We start from the raw sequence: 6,991 nt of genomic DNA on the forward strand, positions 1-6,991 counted from the left end.
TATCCCTGTTTTTTAAAGACTGCCACAAAAAGTGTCCATGAACTGAGGTAATGATAGGAATATTTGAAATCCTTTCCCAGCATATCCTTTCCCTTTGACAGCACCTCTGCACTGTGTCTGCTGATCAACGAACCCGCCAGCCTACTGTGTGGCCAGCACTGTTCTAGGTATTGTGAGAGATAAAAGAAGCACCTTGGGAGACAAGATAAAGACCCCAAGAAAACAGCTGCAGGTCAAGGCCATACATGCAAAGTGCCCTTCAGTGGAACTTGGCTGTAACTGAGTTTCCAATAAGATGAGGGAGTGTGGGGAGAACCATAGAGCTTCACAGTTCCGAGCTGCTGAACTGTATGGAAGGGAAAGAGCAGAGGTGGGGCAGCCAGAAACCCTGGGTGATACCTGAGCAATGCCCCTTAATGCTGTTGTGTGATGCCAGGCGGGGCACTAATCACCCCAAGTGTCACTCTTCTGATCTGGATGATGGGTATGGTGACATTTGCCCTGTCTGTCTCCCAGGGTGCTTGTGAGGATCCAGTGAGACTGGGCATGGGGATGAAGTATTACAGAGAGTAAGGATATACTATCAATATTGCTGCCAAAAATGCTGGAAGAGTACCAGAAAGGAGCAGCCAACTCAGTGTCACATGTCCTCAAAGACTGAAGTTTCCTTGGATCTCTGCTCTCTCTGCCCGGAAGGTCTGTCCCTCCTTTGTCTGCCTATAATGTGCTTCTCATTCTCTAAGACCTTGGTCAGCCCTCACTCCTCCAGGAAGCCTACTTGGACTGGAGGCTCCTTATTCTGCTCCCCCACTGCCTCATGTCCTTCTGCCTCATAGTTTAGCTAACCATTTGTGTGAATCTCCCCTGCTGGACCAGGAATGATTAGGAGGTGAGACTTTTATTCATCACTGAATCCTGGGACATCCAGCTGGTCTCCATTTATGCATCTGAGCTGACATGTGATAACCTCTTTTGTCTCTTCTCCATGGGGAGAAGAGGTTCTAGGTTCTCACAGCCTAAACAGGCTCTGCCTTTCCAGTGTCTCTTGCTTTTGCTGAATAAGGATTTGGAGGCTGTTTCTGATTTGGAAATTGCAGCCGGAGTGTCTTTGGTGCCGTTTTCCAAAGTCAACATTCCCAGGCAGAACTCGGGTGGAGAGGAAACAGTGCCCCTGGACCTTGGAAGAAAGAATCAGTGTGGTTCCATTATTTAATTAGGCTGAAGAATGTTCATGAATATGTCCTGAACAAGAGGTGGTAGGGGTACCAGGGAAGGGGGATACAACACAGGGTCAGAGGGAGAGCATGGGGTGAAAGGTCAGCGCTCTGGCCTCAAAGATGCTACTAATCATGTGTGTTTAGTCATTCAGGGCCTCGGTTTTCTCATCTGCCAAATGTGAATATGGTTGCTATTTCCCAGAAATATCCTGAGGTTAGCTTTAGGAAATTTTCATTAAAAAAACTTTGAAAGGCCCTAAAAACTTCATTGTGGTCTGGTGAAAAATATACTGAGTCGTTTATGGGCTGTGTGATTTTGGTTAAGTTCTAACTCTCTCTGGACCTTAGATTTTTTGTTTAAAAAAAATGAAGTGTTGGATTGGATTATCCTGAAGGTCACTTAGGGTTCAAAATGTTTATGTTTGCTCTTCTGATCAGCGAGACTCAAACAGATACACACATAAATAATAAGCTTGTATTTCAAGGCACACTGGTCAGTCAGAATTTGTGTACCGATAATTTGCTGCCATTGTCAGCCAATAATTGAACATTGGTAAAGTGTTGAGAACCCCTCCTGACTTTCTGCTTCTTGATGTTTTATTGTTTGACTCTTGTATTGTCGTTGACTTTACGTGTGTCCGTTTCTTGTGGTCCATCTGGACCAACATCATCCAATTGAAATGTGATATGAGCCACATATGCAGTTTAAAATTTTCTAACAGCCACATTAAAAGAAGTAAAAAGAGACAGGAGAAATTTTAATAATATATTTTATTTAATCCAATATATCAAAATATTATCATTTCAACATGTGTTCAACATAAAACATATTAACAAGATTTCTTACATTTCTTTATATTAAAAATATACACACTCCCTAGTGTGTATTTTTCTACTTATTGCATGTGTCAATTTGCATCAGCCACATTTCAAGTGCTCAATAGCCACATGTGGCTAGTGACTACCATATTGGACAGTGCAGGTCTAGACTGTAAGCTGCTTAAAGGTAGGGATTACATTGTATGATATCTAATACTGGGAAATAGCTTTAGAGTTTGCAAGCCCTTTCTGCTATGTCATGTCATTGAATCCTTACTGTTTTCTGGTGAGGTCAATGCAATTATGAACACCCTTTTTTAGATAAGGAAACTGAGGCTTTGGAGAGACTGAATGCTTGCTCAGGCCATAGCCTAAGTAGTAACAGAGCTGGGATCTGAACGCAGATATTCTGGTTCCACGTGTAGAGGGAGCTCTAACAAGGCAGCTACCTTCATTTTCTTGTCCTTTTACTTGGTAACTCACTGATTAATTAATCAGGGTGGATGCTGTGTGCCTGATGCTGATAGGAAGACATTATCCTACTCCAGTATAAAAGGAGACAAAAATGGAGAGGGTTACTTATTATATCTCTATTTCTTTTCTCTTCTTTCCTTTTTTCTTTTTTCTTTTTTTTTCTTTTTGGGTTTGAGAGAAAGAGGAGGTTGGAGGACAGCTCTAGCATTACTATCAGCATCTTTATCTTTTTTATCTGCAAGCCTGCTTCAACATGTCTGGTGAACAGGGCTGGGGAGCATTCTTGTGTTTCAGACTCTATTTCCCCTTGTCCATTATCTCCTGATTCTGCGAGTCCCCTGCCAGCTCCTCTTTCCTCCTTGGTCTGTATCCCCTCACCGAGCCTGGAGATGGTTATCACACACACACTCCATTAAACCTGACTTTGGCCAAACTAAACAGCTCTCTCCCATGTGGTGATCTCAGCTCATTGTATTTAGGAAGGGACACCCTCATTTACTCTCCTGACAAAGATTCTAGTTCTGGGAGCCTAAGGCCTTCCTACTGCAAGGCAAGGTTGGTCTGTGCTGCTCTGAGGGAAGCCAGCAAAACCCTGGTTATACACTACTCACCACAGGTGTCTGGTGATGGCTCCAGGAAATGAGTGAGCCCAGGCTTGACAGCCAGTAGTGGAGATGCTGGAGGCAGAGCCCATTGTCAGGGATTAGTGGCCACTTGGAGGTGCCAGTTAGGAGGCAGTGCTGGGGCTGTGAGCCCAGGCTTGACAGCCAGTAGTGGAGATGCTGGAGGCAGAGCCCATTGTCAGGGATTGGTGGCCACTTGGAGGTGCCAGTTAGGAGGCAGTGCTGGGGCTGAAGAGGGAGCAAAGGGTGGGGTTTGAGGCTCCTGAGCTCAAATAGACAATAATACTACAGTCAGGGCCAGAGGTGGGGGTCGAAGCAGGAGATGAGGTTTGGAAAGGAGGGTCCCTCTGCAGGCAGGGACCGTGACCCAACCCACATTCTGTCCTCCCTTGTGCATCAGTACTTAAGAAATCACAGAATCCTTGAGATGAAGGAATCGTAAAGGTCGGCTACTCTGATGCCCTACCTGATACTGACATTGCCCACAGCAGTGGGTTCGATCAGTACTCGGGGTTGTCTCATGGGTAGTGGTGTCCCATGCAATATTTTGGACATAATTATACTAAAACATTTTTCATTTTTACTTGAAATTCAAAGTTAACTGGGTGTCCTGTATTTTTTCTTTGCAAAATTTGGCAACCCAATTCAGGGGCTTTGCCAGGAGAGGAATGGAGGGCTTGGTGGGCAGGGATTTCTACCACCTGTCCACCATTTTAATAAGACTAGCTCTGGCCACTAGAGCTCAGGGAAGAGGAAGAGAGACCTATGGAGTTCTTAAAGGCAGGAGAGGTCACAATGAGAGAGAGAAAGGACTGCTTTGGCTGTTTGGAGTGCCAGCCACTTCAAGGCTGTCCCTGGTGAGCACACGGAGCAACAGCTGGAAAAATACACATCTGTGCCCTTCCTATGAAGTTGCTTGGTGGCTGCAAGGGAGAAGAGGGCTTTGGTGGCCCCCAGGCCAGCAAAACCACTAACAGGGTTCCTGTGGACCCACACAGGAGCGAGGAGCCAGACAACTAAAAAAAGGAGCCACTCAGAGGAGGCTGGTGAGTCATTTCAAGGGACCAGTGCATGGCCCATCCCATGGGAAGTGTTTGGAGTGTGGGCAGTGGGGGAGACAGGCCCACCAGGGAAACACTGGGGCACAGCATGGACAGCTGATCTGTCCCCCAACATCCTCATCTAGCTCGGTGATGACCAGCAGGCTGCTGCTGGAAGCACCCTGGGCTCCTGGGTTGGGGAGTGCCATGGGCCTCAACCATGACCCCTCATTTCTTTCTTCTACCATCTCCCCGCCCTACAACTGCTCTGCAACAACATCTTAGAATATAAATAAATAAACAAATAAATAATAAATAAATAAATATTTAAAAAAGAAAGACCAGCTCTGCTTTTATCTGTCAGTGGTAGTTAAAACAAAACTAGCAAACAAAACAAACCTCTCCTCCTCCACAGTCTGTGATCAAGGAAAAATCCTACGCATTACAGGGAAGAGATTTGGGCACAGTGTCATACATAGCCAGGGTTATCAATTCTTCCCATATAGATCAAAGCCATGTTAAAGGAAGAATACAAATCTCTCCTAATGACCAGCCAAGGTGTTTTGTTGTTATTCTTGTTGTTTTAAGGAAGTAATTCTCATGATGGTGTGTTACGGTTGAGAAAAAGACAACTACATCCACGTGGTCATCCTGTCCCCAAGTTGTCCAAAGACCTTGAGGCCAGAGTGCACCCTCCCTCACTTCATAAAGCAAGAGACACTGGACTGGCAAGAGGCTCCAGGACATTCACATGTTGCTGCCGGAGTCCGTCAAATTTGCAAGGTATGGGCAGGGGCCTCAGGGGTAGGAACTGATACTTCAATGGGGGAAGGGGCCACGGGTGGGGGGGAGCAGAGATAGTTAGGCTCCTCCGCCATCCCCCAGGAGAGAAAGGGTTAAAGGGAAGTCGGAAGGAAGGGGAGAGTTGGGGACTGAGGAAGCATTCCTATCACTCTGCTCTGTTTCTGAAGGCCTAGGCAGTGAGGTGTGGTCTCTTGTGCCATGTAAAAGAGCAAAGTATGGAACATGGGGCTCCACGATGTACTGCCCATCCCCGCCCCCACTGCATTGCCTGTTTTTGTTGTTGTTTTAGTTTTTCTAGAACTTTGGAACAATCACTTGACTTCATTAGTAAAGAACAGCTTTAGATTTTCAAGAGTCGGTGGGATTCAGTGGGGGTAAGGCAGATGAGGAGGGGTGCCGTGTAGGTTAGGGGTAGCTCACTTTTGCATGGTTGCTGACGGGCCTGGAGGACCCTGTCTCTGGTCTAGCAGGTCATGTGGGGTGTCTGTTTGCAGAAACAGTAAGGTTGAGCTCCCAACTTCCACTCCCAGAGGGAGCTAAAGACAGGCCCCTAGGTGGTCAAAAAGGGGGGCTATCCTGGGGGCCTTGGGTTTTAAATTTTGGGCTTCCACATGCCATTTCAATTTGAAGAGAGGGTTCCATGGCTAAAACAGTTTGAAAAAAACCATTGTTCCCCACAATATCCCCAGTAATTGGTCTTCCATCTTTGGTAAAATAGCCATCTAGAAACAAAAGTGGTGTCAAATCACTCATAAAATGGGAATGTCCAAGGTAGAGCAGACCCTGTAATCCCAGGGTACTACGGCCTCAGATGGGGCGTGATCAAGCTTTGGCTATTTCACTAGTTGTTGGAAAACATTTCAGTGCTGTGCTCAAACTGGTATTTGCTTAGATGGTATCTTGATCACTAGTTGTGGATGTGCTGTGAGTATGTCATGGTGCCTGAGCCACGCTTGGTGATGATTTGCTGGGCGACCATTCTTAAATTTTTGTCCTGGTCAGTGAAAACACAGGCTGCTGCAGCCTTGGAAAGGCATCTTTCCTTCTGTAGTCAGGAAGCTGCTCTATGGAGACCCATATCTGAAGAGGTTGTTTTTTTTTTTAATTGTGGTAAAGTACACATAACCTAAGTTTTATCATCCTAACCATTTTTAAGTGTACAGGTCAGTACTGTTCACATTGTTGTGCATTCAATCTCCAGAACTCTTTTCATCTTGAAACACTGAAACTCTGTACCCATGAGACAACTCCCCATTCCCTCCTCCCCTCAGCCCCTGGAAACCACCTTCTACTTTCTGTCTCTATGAATTTTACTACTCTAGATAACTCATATAAGTAGAATCACACTGTAATTGTCCTTTTGTGACTGTCTTATTTCATTTAGCAAAATGTCCTCAAGGTTCGTTCATGTTGTAGTATGTGTCAGGATTTCCTGCCTTTAGAAAAAAGCTGAATGATATTCCATTGTTGTATATACACCTGTCTTAATCCATACAGGCTGCTATAACAAAATACCATAAACTGTGTGGCTTATAACAACTGAAATGTATTTCTCACAATTCTGGTGGCTGGGAAGTCCAAGATCAAGGTGCCAGCAGATTTGGTGTCTGGTGAGGGCCAGCTTCCTGGTTCATACACGGCACCTTCTCACTGTGTCCTCACATGGTGGAAAGCATGAAGGAGCTCCCCTGGGCCTTTTTTATAAGGACACTAATCCCTTGCATGAGGGCTCTACCCTCATGACCTAATCATATCCCAAGGGCCCTAACTCCTAATACCATCACCTTAAGGGTTAGGATTTCAACACATGAATTTTGGAGGGAACATAAATTTTCAGGCCATAGCAATACTACATTTTGCTGATCCATTCATCCATTAATGGACACTTGGGTTGCTTCTACATTTGAGCTATTGTGAATAACACTCTTATGAATATGGGTGTACAGATATCTCTTCTAGACCCTGCTTTCAATTCTTTTGTATGTATTCCCAGAAATGAAATTGCTGGATCATA

The sequence above is a fragment of the Galeopterus variegatus genome, unplaced genomic scaffold (genome assembly GCF_000696425.1).
Source record: "Galeopterus variegatus unplaced genomic scaffold, G_variegatus-3.0.2 Scaffold2039, whole genome shotgun sequence".
NCBI classification, from domain to species: domain Eukaryota; kingdom Metazoa; phylum Chordata; class Mammalia; order Dermoptera; family Cynocephalidae; genus Galeopterus; species Galeopterus variegatus.